Source organism: Pseudophryne corroboree, chromosome 4 (genome assembly GCF_028390025.1).
Source record: "Pseudophryne corroboree isolate aPseCor3 chromosome 4, aPseCor3.hap2, whole genome shotgun sequence".
Lineage (NCBI taxonomy): Eukaryota > Metazoa > Chordata > Amphibia > Anura > Myobatrachidae > Pseudophryne > Pseudophryne corroboree.
The window spans coordinates 109045936-109059938 of record NC_086447.1 but is presented as its reverse complement, the minus strand read 5'-3'; the positions used below and the strand labels follow the sequence as shown (position 1 = coordinate 109059938).

At 46.2% G+C, this 14003-nt stretch overlaps 1 long non-coding RNA gene across 1 annotated transcript; it reads left to right on the top strand.

The window, feature by feature from the left end:
• The first annotated feature begins 742 nt into the window (after positions 1-742).
• On the top strand, positions 743-12337 carry LOC134911149 (uncharacterized). Its single transcript, XR_010176354.1, has 2 exons — positions 743-1089; positions 11340-12337. It is a non-coding gene; the product is annotated as an uncharacterized LOC134911149 (long non-coding RNA).
• The last annotated feature ends 1666 nt before the right edge of the window (positions 12338-14003 follow it).

Below are 14003 nucleotides of genomic sequence, written 5' to 3'. Positions count from 1 at the left end.
CACATTTAAAAACACATTATGCAGTCTCCACAATGTTTTCCTTTTCTATTGATTAGTTATACCTTTTCAAATGGATTCTGTACACCACAAAATTTGAACATCAAGGACATTAAGAGAAAAACAAAACAGATGTTTGACGTAATTGTGAAAATGTGTTTTGACGAAACCGATCTTAAATGGGCAAATCCGATTAATAATGCGTGCTGTAAATCCAAATGTGGAATCTGGCTACAAAGACAGCACTGTCCAATACTTATGGGTCTCGCAAGGAAAACTAGCTACGTAAGACATTTTAAAGTTATTTAATGATGACAATCTGTGGTACAGTCTGCTTATTAGTACTGAAGTGTCATGTATTTGTCCTGTACATTATCAAGTCTGTCGGGTTATGTTAGCCACATATTAAGCCGACTTTGCCTGCACATGAGTGTTACTTGGCACAGAATGACTTGCCTACCCTCCCGCATTCAGCGGGAGGCTCCCGTTTTTTCCTTGAGCCTCCCGCTGCCCCGCAAACCTTGATACGACTCCCGGTTTTTATGGTTCCCTGTGAGAATCTGGATTGCGCATGCTCGAGTCCAGAAATTCCAGGGGCGGGACCTGCACGGGAGAAGTCCGTGCCGTCATTGTGGGTAGCTGTGACTGAGTGGAGGCTCTGCACTGCAGCCGTCATCAGGGACAGGAGCTTCAGGCAGAGACTGGATCCGTGTGAGCCGAGGGCTGAAGGGAGGGGGGGGGGGGGGGGGGGGTTAGCAATGCAGGGAGACGCTGTGTTGTGAGGCGCTCTCCCTGCTCAGCAACGATCAGCTGTTGCAGATAGCTGTCTCAAGACCCTTCAGTGCCGATCTCTCTACCTTCCCCCCCTCAGAGACAGGGTACAGCAGTGGCAGCCAACCCACAGCCGAGGCCCTGCCTGCGACCCCCCTCTTCCCCTCAGAGACGTTAAATATTTTTTTTACTTGATTTTTTTACCGCTGCTGTACCATCTGGAAGTCGAGGCCCCGCCCCTCTCACAGGCTCTGCCACTACCACGGGCCGCGATTACTTCCCTCCACCACCAACTGAGGATCCAACACAAAGCTCCTATAGGTAAGAGCTCAGTGTAGTCCCCATTTCCACAGCACAGCCACCAATATGACAAGTCCAGTGCACAGCAAATTGACAGTGTATGGGCTCAGTATTTTGACATTAAAATGACTGTTGCAAGGGCAACAATACAGGGAGGCACTTTGCTGGAGAGGCACTACCCCCTCTCAGGATGCAGTTGGGATGCGGGCATTTGGACTCCCGGCACCGGAATCCCGACACACAGGCAGAAGACAAACAAAATGCTGATGCCAGAATCCCGACACCCGCATCCCGAAGATAAGTGTGCGTACACTGTTATTGTTAGACCGCAGGGGAGGAGGGGTTTAGGTTTAGGCATTACCAGTTAGGGTTAGGTTGCAGGGAGGAGGGGGCTGGGTTTAGGCACTTAGGCTGTGGGGAGGGGTTAGGTTTAGGCACCACCAGGGAGGGTTAGGGTTAGGCTGTGGGGAAGGAGGGGGCAGGGTTAGGCTGCGGGGAAGGAGGGGGTGGGGTTAGGGTTAGGCTGCGGGGAAGGAGGGGGCGGGGTTAGGGATAAGCTGCATGAAGGGATGTGTCCCTGTATATCTTGGCTGTGGGAAGCAGCGTATCTCACATACGCATCACTGCCTCCCACAGCCTGCTGCTGCCGGCTGTCGCATTCATGGATATGGGGAAGCAAGAGCATGCGTATGCACGATCCCTGCAATTTCCCGCTAAGCCTGAGTGCCGCACCTGTTTACACAAGTTTATTATTCATTTTGAGAAGGCACTGGCAAAGTAACTTATGGAGCCTGGAGTGCCAGACCTGGGACAAATATATATACATATGTTATGAATGTGTGTATACAAACACAGAGTCCCGCACCAGGGGTGGTATTCATGTGACCGGCGGTTGGGAGACCAACAGTCACATGCCCTTTACCGATATCCCGCCCCCTCACTATCCCGATGGTTGGCATGCCGACCAACAGGGACTATTTCCACTCGTGGGTGTCCATGACACCCATAGAGTAGGAATAGAACCCGTGGCGACCGTAGGTCGCCACCGAGCCCGTAGCGTGGCGAGTGCAGCGACGGCGGTCAGACATACTACACCCCCGAACCAGTGTACATAGATTTTCTGTTTGACCATCTCTTCTAACAAATGTACACAGTACATTAATATATAGCGCACCTATATTATTATTATTACTTTTTTTTTTTAAATTGCTGCTTTTAGTACTATAGCTTTCACCTGCCACTGCAGGACACACCCCTGAGTGGCAATAAATACGCCCACAGGCGGAGCTAGACACACCCTATGGGCGGAGCATGACATGCCTCTGCAACTGTGTGCCATTCTGCTACCACCTGGAATCTCCCTGAAACTGGTTTTCAAAAGTAGGCAAGTATGGCACAGATCCATTCACTTAAAACTCAGATTGAACATAGTAATAGGTGGACTTAGTGACGATGTTGCACACAAACTGCACAAGTGCAGTCCGCTCAGAGTGCCAGTACAGATTCAGCCGGAACTGGGGTAGCTAAGCAGATGTGGACATTTCGTTGGAAGCGGCTACATCCAAAGATAATACCACACTCAGATGGAGATGCATAGGCTCCGACTGGGCAGCTGGAGATTTAGTGAAATCCGTGGTGGGCTCCATGGTTTAATATCCATGCCCTCTTTATGAGAGGGCAGGGGTGTTCACTATGTCAGGGCACAAGTGTGGTACCCCGGAAAGTGGTGTGAGTGTGTGACCCTTTAAAAGTTTGCTTACAGTGTCCACGGCAGTGAAGGTGAAGCATAGGCACGGCAGCGGTTAAGCACAGACCCTGGTCCGATCACATGGTCCTTATGCCGATTGTGGATTGGACAATGCAGTCTGGGAGCAAAGGATCCTTTTGGGAAGAAGAGGGAGGAGTCTGAGGGAAGTGTTGAGAGGTGCTGGACACGCTGAGTAAGGAGCGGAGTGGGAGCTGAGCAGCGGATGCCAACCACATGGTCACGCTGGGTGGTGAGAGCAACGCTGCAGAGCAGAAGCAGCAGGGTGCTACAGGGAAGCAGTAGAGATGAGCGGGTTCGGTTTCTCTGAATCCGAACCCGCCCGAACTTCATGGTTTTTTTCACGGGTCCGAGCAGACTCGGATCCTCCCGCCTTGCTCGGTTAACCCGAGCGCGCCCGAACGTCATCATGACGCTGTCGGATTCTCGCGAGACTCGGATTCTATATAAGGAGCCGCGCGTCGCCGCCATTTTCACACGTGCATTGAGATTGATAGTGAGAGGACGTGGCTGGCGTCCTCTCCATTTAGATTATAAGAGAGAGAGATTTACTGGAGCTTAGGACTAGGAGGAGTACTGTAGAAGTGTAGAGAGTGCAGAGAGTTTACTAGTGAGTGACCACCAGACAGTGCAGTTTATTTAATATATCCGTTCTCTGCCTGAAAAAAGCGATACACACAGTGACTCAGTCACATACCATATCTGTGTGCACTGCTCAGGCTCAGCCCAGTGTGCTGCATCATCTATATATATTATATATCTGTCTGACTGCTCAGCTCACACAGCTTATAATTGTGGGGGAGACTGGGGAGCACTGCAGTGCCAGTTATAGGTTATAGCAGGAGCCAGGAGTACATAATATTATATAGTGAGTGACCACCAGACAGTGCAGTTTATTTAATATATCCGTTCTCTGCCTGAAAAAAGCGATACACACAGTGACTCAGTCACATACCATATCTGTGTGCACTGCTCAGGCTCAGCCCAGTGTGCTGCATCATCTATATATATTATATATCTGTCTGACTGCTCAGCTCACACAGCTTATAATTGTGGGGGAGACTGGGGAGCACTGCAGTGCCAGTTATAGGTTATAGCAGGAGCCAGGAGTACATAATATTATATTAAAATTAAACAGTGCACACTTTTGCTGCAGGAGTGCCACTGCCAGTGTGACTGACCAGTGACCTGACCACACTGACCACCAGTATAGTTAGTAGTATACTTATATTGTGATTGCCTGAAAAAGTTAAACACTCGTCGTGTGACTTCACTTGTGTGTTGTTGTTTTTTTATTCTATAAAAATAAAACTCATTCTGCTGACAGACAGTGTCCAGCAGGTCCGTCATTATATAATATATAATATATACCTGTCCGGCTGCAGTAGTGATATATATATATTTTTTATATCATTTATCATCCAGTCGCAGCAGACACAGTACGGTAGTTCACGGCTGTGGCTACCTCTGTGTCTGCACTCGGCAGGCAGTAAGTCCATAATTGTATACCACCTAACCGTGGTTTTTTTTTCTTCTTTATACATACATACTACTACGACATCTCTTTATCAACCAGTCTATATTAGCAGCAGACACAGTACAGTACGGTAGTTCACGGCTGTGGCTACCTCTGTGTCTGCACTCGGCAGGCAGTCCGTCCATAATTGTATACCACCTAACCGTGGTTTTTTTTTCTTTCTTCTTTATACATACATAGTTACATAGACATCTCTTTATCAACCAGTCTATATTAGCAGCAGACACAGTACAGTACGGTAGTTCACGGCTGTGGCTACCTCTGTGTCTGCACTCGGCAGGCAGTCCGTCCATAATTGTATACCACCTAACCGTGGTTTTTTTTTCTTTCTTCTTTATACATACATAGTTACATAGACATCTCTTTATCAACCAGTCTATATTAGCAGCAGACACAGTACAGTACGGTAGTTCACGGCTGTGGCTACCTCTGTGTCTGCACTCGGCAGGCAGTCCGTCCATAATTGTATACCACCTAACCGTGGTTTTTTTTTCTTTCTTCTTTATACATACATAGTTACATAGACATCTCTTTATCAACCAGTCTATATTAGCAGCAGACACAGTACAGTACGGTAGTTCACGGCTGTGGCTACCTCTGTGTCTGCACTCGGCAGGCAGTCCGTCCATAATTGTATACCACCTAACCGTGGTTTTTTTTTCTTTCTTCTTTATACATACATAGTTACATAGACATCTCTTTATCAACCAGTCTATATTAGCAGCAGACACAGTACAGTACGGTAGTTCACGGCTGTGGCTACCTCTGTGTCTGCACTCGGCAGGCAGTCCGTCCATAATTGTATACCACCTAACCGTGGTTTTTTTTTCTTTCTTCTTTATACATACATAGTTACATAGACATCTCTTTATCAACCAGTCTATATTAGCAGCAGACACAGTACAGTACGGTAGTTCACGGCTGTGGCTACCTCTGTGTCTGCACTCGGCAGGCAGTCCGTCCATAATTGTATACCACCTAACCGTGGTTTTTTTTTCTTTCTTCTTTATACATACATAGTTACATAGACATCTCTTTATCAACCAGTCTATATTAGCAGCAGACACAGTACAGTACGGTAGTTCACGGCTGTGGCTACCTCTGTGTCTGCACTCGGCAGGCAGTCCATAATTGTATACTAGTATCCATCTCCATTGTTTACCTGAAGTGCCTTTTAGTTGTGCCTATTAAAATATGGAGAACAAAAATGTTGAGGTTCCAAAATTAGGGAAAGATCAAGATCCACTTCCACCTCGTGCTGAAGCTGCTGCCACTAGTCATGGCCGAGACGATGAAATGCCAGCAACGTCGTCTGCCAAGGCCGATGCCCAATGTCATAGTACAGAGCATGTCAAATCCAAAACACCAAATATCAAAAAAAAAAGGACTCCAAAACCTAAAATAAAATTGTCGGAGGAGAAGCGTAAACTTGCCAATATGCCATTTACGACACGGAGTGGCAAGGAACGGCTGAGGCCCTGGCCTATGTTCATGGCTAGTGGTTCAGCTTCACATGAGGATGGAAGCACTCAGCCTCTCGCTAGAAAAATGAAAAGACTCAAGCTGGCAAAAGCAGCACAGCAAAGAACTGTGCATTCTTCGAAATCCCAAATCCACAAGGAGAGTCCAATTGTGTCGGTTGCGATGCCTGACCTTCCCAACACTGGACGTGAAGAGCATGCGCCTTCCACCATTTGCACGCCCCCTGCAAGTGCTGGAAGGAGCACCCGCAGTCCAGTTCCTGATAGTCAGATTGAAGATATCAGTGTTGAAGTACACCAGGATGAGGAGGATATGGGTGTTGCTGGCGCTGGGGAGGAAATTGACCAGGAGGATTCTGATGGTGAGGTGGTTTGTTTAAGTCAGGCACCCGGGGAGACACCTGTTGTCCGTGGGAGGAATATGGCCGTTGACATGCCAGGTGAAAATACCAAAAAAATCAGCTCTTCGGTGTGGAGGTATTTCACCAGAAATGCGGACAACAGGTGTCAAGCCGTGTGTTCCCTTTGTCAAGCTGTAATAAGTAGGGGTAAGGACGTTAACCACCTCGGAACATCCTCCCTTATACGTCACCTGCAGCGCATTCATAATAAGTCAGTGACAAGTTCAAAAACTTTGGGTGACAGCGGAAGCAGTCCACTGACCAGTAAATCCCTTCCTCTTGTAACCAAGCTCACGCAAACCACCCCACCAACTCCCTCAGTGTCAATTTCCTCCTTCCCCAGGAATGCCAATAGTCCTGCAGGCCATGTCACTGGCAATTCTGACGAGTCCTCTCCTGCCTGGGATTCCTCCGATGCATCCTTGCGTGTAACGCCTACTGCTGCTGGCGCTGCTGTTGTTGCCGCTGGGAGTCGATGGTCATCCCAGAGGGGAAGTCGTAAGCCCACTTGTACTACTTCCAGTAAGCAATTGACTGTTCAACAGTCCTTTGCGAGGAAGATGAAATATCACAGCAGTCATCCTACTGCAAAGCGGATAACTGAGACCTTGGCATCCTGGGTGGTGAGAAACGTGGTTCCGGTATCCATCATTACTGCAGAGCCAACTAGAGACTTGTTGGAGGTACTGTGTCCCCGGTACCAAATACCATCTAGGTTCCATTTCTCTAGGCAGGCGATACCGAAAATGTACACAGACCTCAGAAAAAGAGTCACCAGTGTCCTAAAAAATGCAGCTGTACCCAATGTCCACTTAACCACGGACATGTGGACAAGTGGAGCAGGGCAGGGTCAGGACTATATGACTGTGACAGCCCACTGGGTAGATGTATGGACTCCCGCCGCAAGAACAGCAGCGGCGGCACCAGTAGCAGCATCTCGCAAACGCCAACTCTTTCCTAGGCAGGCTACGCTTTGTATCACCGGTTTCCAGAATACGCACACAGCTGAAAACCTCTTACGGCAACTGAGGAAGATCATCGCGGAATGGCTTACCCCAATTGGACTCTCCTGTGGATTTGTGGCATCGGACAACGCCAGCAATATTGTGTGTGCATTAAATATGGGCAAATTCCAGCACGTCCCATGTTTTGCACATACCTTGAATTTGGTGGTGCAGAATTTTTTAAAAAACGACAGGGGCGTGCAAGAGATGCTGTCGGTGGCCAGAAGAATTGCGGGACACTTTCGGCGTACAGGCACCACGTACAGAAGACTGGAGCACCACCAAAAACTACTGAACCTGCCCTGCCATCATCTGAAGCAAGAAGTGGTAACGAGGTGGAATTCAACCCTCTATATGCTTCAGAGGTTGGAGGAGCAGCAAAAGGCCATTCAAGCCTATACAATTGAGCACGATATAGTAGGTGGAATGCACCTGTCTCAAGCGCAGTGGAGAATGATTTCAACGTTGTGCAAGGTTCTGATGCCCTTTGAACTTGCCACACGTGAAGTCAGTTCAGACACTGCCAGCCTGAGTCAGGTCATTCCCCTCATCAGGCTTTTGCAGAAGAAGCTGGAGACATTGAAGGAGGAGCTAACACGGAGCGATTCCGCTAGGCATGTGGGACTTGTGGATGGAGCCCTTAATTCGCTTAACAAGGATTCACGGGTGGTCAATCTGTTGAAATCAGAGCACTACATTTTGGCCACCGTGCTCGATCCTAGATTTAAAGCCTACCTTGGATCTCTCTTTCCGGCAGACACAAGTCTGCTGGGGTTGAAAGACCTGCTGGTGACAAAATTGTCAAGTCAAGCGGAACGCGACCTGTCAACATCTCCTCCTTCACATTCTCCCGCAACTGGGGGTGCGAGGAAAAGGCTCAGAATTCCGAGCCCACCCGCTGGCGGTGATGCAGGGCAGTCTGGAGCGACTGCTGATGCTGACATCTGGTCCGGACTGAAGGACCTGACAACGATTACGGACATGTCGTCTACTGTCACTGCATATGATTCTCTCAACATTGATAGAATGGTGGAGGATTATATGAGTGACCGCATCCAAGTAGGCACGTCACACAGTCCGTACTTATACTGGCAGGAAAAAGAGGCAATTTGGAGGCCCTTGCACAAACTGGCTTTATTCTACCTAAGTTGCCCTCCCACAAGTGTGTACTCCGAAAGAGTGTTTAGTGCCGCCGCTCACCTTGTCAGCAATCGGCGTACGAGGTTACATCCAGAAAATGTGGAGAAGATGATGTTCATTAAAATGAATTATAATCAATTCCTCCGCGGAGACATTGACCAGCAGCAATTGCCTCCACAAAGTACACAGGGAGCTGAGATGGTGGATTCCAGTGGGGACGAATTGATAATCTGTGAGGAGGGGGATGTACACGGTGATATATCGGAGGGTGATGATGAGGTGGACATCTTGCCTCTGTAGAGCCAGTTTGTGCAAGGAGAGATTAATTGCTTCTTTTTTGGGGGGGGTCCAAACCAACCCGTCATATCAGTCACAGTCGTGTGGCAGACCCTGTCACTGAAATGATGGGTTGGTTAAAGTGTGCATGTCCTGTTTTGTTTATACAACATAAGGGTGGGTGGGAGGGCCCAAGGACAATTCCATCTTGCACCTCTTTTTTCTTTTCTTTTTCTTTGCATCATGTGCTGATTGGGGAGGGTTTTTTGGAAGGGACATCCTGCGTGACACTGCAGTGCCACTCCTAAATGGGCCCGGTGTTTGTGTCGGCCACTAGGGTCGCTAATCTTACTCACACAGTCAGCTACCTCATTGCGCCTCTTTTTTTCTTTGCGTCATGTGCTGTTTGGGGAGGGTTTTTTGGAAGGGACATCCTGCGTGACACTGCAGTGCCACTCCTAGATGGGCCCGGTGTTTGTGTCGGCCACTAGGGTCGCTAATCTTACTCACACAGCTACCTCATTGCGCCTCTTTTTTTCTTTGCGTCATGTGCTGTTTGGGGAGGGTTTTTTGGAAGGGACATCCTGCGTGACACTGCAGTGCCACTCCTAGATGGGCCCGGTGTTTGTGTCGGCCACTAGGGTCGCTAATCTTACTCACACAGCTACCTCATTGCGCCTCTTTTTTTCTTTGCGTCATGTGCTGTTTGGGGAGGGTTTTTTGGAAGGGCCATCCTGCGTGACACTGCAGTGCCACTCCTAGATGGGCCCGGTGTTTGTGTCGGCCTCTAGGGTCGCTAATCTTACTCACACAGCTACCTCATTGCGCCTCTTTTTTTCTTTGCGTCATGTGCTGTTTGGGGAGGGTTTTTTGGAAGGGACATCCTGCGTGACACTGCAGTGCCACTCCTAGATGGGCCCGGTGTTTGTGTCGGCCACTAGGGTCGCTTATCTTACTCACACAGCGACCTCGGTGCAAATTTTAGGACTAAAAATAATATTGTGAGGTGTGAGGTATTCAGAATAGACTGAAAATGAGTGTAAATTATGGTTTTTGAGGTTAATAATACTTTGGGATCAAAATGACCCCCAAATTCTATGATTTAAGCTGTTTTTTAGTGTTTTTTGAAAAAAACACCCGAATCCAAAACACACCCGAATCCGACAAAAAAAATTCGGTGAGGTTTTGCCAAAACGCGTTCGAACCCAAAACACGGCCGCGGAACCGAACCCAAAACCAAAACACAAAACCCGAAAAATTTCAGGCGCTCATCTCTAGGAAGCAGAGAGCTGTGTGAGCAAGTGTGAGATGTCGCAGCCAGAGACTGGTCACCACCAGGCCTAGTGAATGGCACGGACGCTGCCATCATCTTATAGAGTGAGGAACTGCTGAAACGGGTCCAGATAGTGAAGACCTCTACCACAGAATTCTGAGTGAGTACATTAAGACTGATATTGTGGGCAGTACAGATGGTGTAATGGTTAGCATTACTGCCTCACAGCACTGAGGTCATGGGTTCAATTCCCACCATGGCTCTAACTGTGCAGAGTTTGTATATTCTCCCTGTACTTGCGTGGGTTTCCTCTGGGTGCTCCGGTTTCCTCCCACAGTACAAAAATATACTGGTAGGTTAATTGGCTCCTGACAAAACTTAACCCTAGCATGAATGTGTCTGTGTGTACATGTGATAGGGAATATAGATTGTAAGCTCCACTGGGGCAGAGACTGATGCGAATGGGCAAATATTCTCTGTACAGCGCTGCAGAATATGTGTGTGCTTTATAAATAACTGGTAATAATAATAATAATATTGACACGAACCACGGGCAAACCAAGCACCCAGCCCAAGTATCCAATTTGTCACATGCTGTGCAGTGTAAGGACACAGACATCATAGCGCAATATCTTACTAGTCAATCCCTGTTGGAAAATAGCAAAGACAACCACCTTATACTTAAACACTGCTGGGAAATCAGAGACTGATTTACAAATGCAAGTGAAAGTGAGTTAGTCTATCTGGAAGAGACTGAGTTATTTATGCAAGTGAAACTGAGTTACTTTGGGGTCTATTTACTAAGCCTTGGATGGAGAGAAAGTGGATGGACATAAAGTACCAGCCAATAATCTCCTAACTGCCATGTCATGTAACAGACTGGGTTTGAAAAATGTCAGTTAGGAGCTGATTTGCTGGTACTTTATCTCAATCCCCTTTATCTCCATCCAAGGCTTAGTAAATAGACCCTTTTATCTGGAGACAGATACTAAGTTTAGCTACATCCTCTTTGGAATAAGACTGAGATACAGTGACATTCTTACAACCAGGATTACTTGTGTACATGTGTGCCATTCCTCCATTGCAACGCTGTGGCACCACAGGATTTAAATAGCTCCAACGTTATTTGCCCGTGAAGATTATTATAACTTGGTTAGGGAAAGCTAAAAATGTAGCAACTGTTATTGGAAAGGTGTGTTTTTTCATTACTCTTCTCATTACATTATAGCTTGTGATTATAATATGCCAATATTTGTGATTAAGTTGATTGTCTTTTGCATTTTTTGAATGATCCAATTTGATGTGATGATGTGAACTGTAGTAAATTGTCATCTTTTTATTTTCATTTTATGCCCTATTCTTCTTGTAATTATTTTATATTTTTTGCCAATTAGCCAATCATCAGCCTCAATCCAGAGTTCATTGCGGCTCAATAAAAAGACATCCTGTTGGATGGCCTAGTGAAAGGTGTGGACGCCGTGGCCATCTTGTAACAGCAAGGAACCGTTAAAAACTGGTCCAGCAAGTGAATACCTCCGTTCTAAGGATCTGATTGAGTACATTGAGACTGACTGATCTTAACCACGGGCAGACCGGACACCCAGCCAAGTATTCATTGTCTCCAGCTGTGCAGTGTAAAGGACATGGACAGCATAGCACCATATTCACAAGCCCTCTTAAGGGGTCAGTAAAGACAACAATCCCCCCGGTTTACATTGTTGGGACATTATGGACTGAGTTGTTGTGCAAGTGCAAGTCAGATATTTAATCTGGGAAGTACTGAGGTATTTATGCAAGTGCAAGTAAATTCCTTTAGCTGAAAGAGACTTACTGTAGTTTATTTAACCAAGGCACTATCATTGTCAATCAAGTCATATTTGTCAAGAGACACTACCATCCCTTCGCTAGCTACACCCTCTTTGAATAGAACTGAGATACACTGCCATTATTACAACCCATGATTCTTTATATATCTCTGTGCCAATTCCCCCATTGCAACGCTGTGGCATCACAGAATTCTACAAGAGCTCCAATGTTATTTGCTGGTGAAGATCATTATAGCTTGGCTAGGGAAAGCTAGGAATTTAGTAATCATCGTTGAAAAGTGTTTTCCACTACTCTTCTCATCACAATATTATAGACTGCGATTCTAATTATAATATGCTAATATCTGCGATTCTGAGTATGATATGCTAATATCTGTAATTCAGTTGATTGTCTTTTACATTTTTGAATGTTCCATTGTGATCTGAACTGTATCCAATTGTCCTTTCTTTATTTTCATTTACTAACAAATTTTTCTTGTGATTTTTATTCAGTCTTCACGCCAATTAACCAATCATCATCCTCGATCCAGAGTTCATTGCGGTAAATAAAATACATCCTGTTGCAATTGCTGACCCACCACTGTTTCATATAAATCTATCCTACCTCTCTGAACACAGTACTACAAGGTACAGGGAGAACATTTCAGGTGAAAGGTCACATAGCCACCCAACACCTGTAATACCTCTCTCAACCACTTAGACATACCTGCCAACCCCAGGGTGTTACACAGGCGCACTAAAGGAGTCACTGGTAATCTATACCATCATGAAAAATATATATCTGGTTTGTACATTATTATATATTCAGAGAAAATCCCCTTATTGACTAAAACACAACATTATAGGCCCTCATTCCGAGTTGATCGCTCGCTGACGTTTTTCGCAGCGCAGCGAACAGGTTACTACTGCGCATGTGTATGCACCACAATGTGCACTCGTGTCGTACGGGTACAAACAGCATCGTTGCTGTGCAATGCTTCTAGCGACGAATCCATTCGCACAACCGATCGCAAGATTGACAGGAAAATTGTGTTTATGGGTGTCAACTGACCGTTTTCTGGGAGTGGTAGGGAAAACGCAGGCGTGTCCAGGCGTTTGCAAGGCGGTTGTTCGACGTCAATTCCGGGACCGGACAGGCTGAAGTTATCGCAAGGGCTGAGTAAGTCCAGAGCTACTCAGAAACTGCACAAAACGTTTTCGTCCCGCTCGGCTGCACAAGTGTTCACACACTTGCAAAGCGAAAATACACTCCAATAGGGGCGGTGACTATCTGATCGCTGCTCTGCAAAAAATAGCTAGTGAGCGATCAACTCGGAATGAGGGCCATTGATCTGTAATATAAATGGTTCAAAACATACACACACAGACACACAGTTGAATACATTTATACTAAAGACCTTCTAGAGAAATATTAAAAATGTACAATAAAGATTAGTGTATCTCAAAGTAACAAAATACTGTAGTGAATTAAGATGCGTCTGCTATATGTGTGCTGTGTGTGCTTGATATGACGATTTTTTTCAAGGTAGATACAAGGCAGGAATATACTGTATATATTATAACTGTATATAAAAAGGGGTCAAAATCTCCACTGTAGATTATTTTGCTATGTAATATGGGGGATAGAATAATTCCAAGTATATGTATATGTGCAGAGTGATTTTTCATCAGTATCTGTAATTCCCCGGGATACTTCTATTTACGTTGTGTAATAACCAGGAATATACGGTATGCATTGGTTATACAGAATATAATGCACAGTATTTAAGTTTTCATTTGTTCTAGCCTTCTTAACTATTATACTTTAATTTGCTGTTGTTAATAATTTGTAAGTATGTTTATGATATTCAAAAATTTTGGGTCATCCAGGGCGTGGCCTGGTCGGGGATGGAGTGAGATGTGAGTCTTGCTGTGCTCCAGCCTAAATATCATTATCCTGCAGCCACCTGTTGACTTATTACTCACCTCATTTGGTGCAGAACCTTCCTCTGACTCTCTGGGAGTGTTTTGAAGGAACTTCGCTTGCTGATTACTGCTCCCACTGCTGGTCCTGCACCGGTGCCTTCATCTGTTGCAGACACCGAGCAGCCATCTTGATTTCCTTCTGATGGTTTTTTCTACTGCTTGTGGGGATCTCCTGATTTGTCATCTGGTTTATCTGGCTGGCGGATGCCCCTCTGTGACCTGCTGCTGCTCTGTTGCTGGTGATTCTGTCTCCCTCAACTTCTGGTT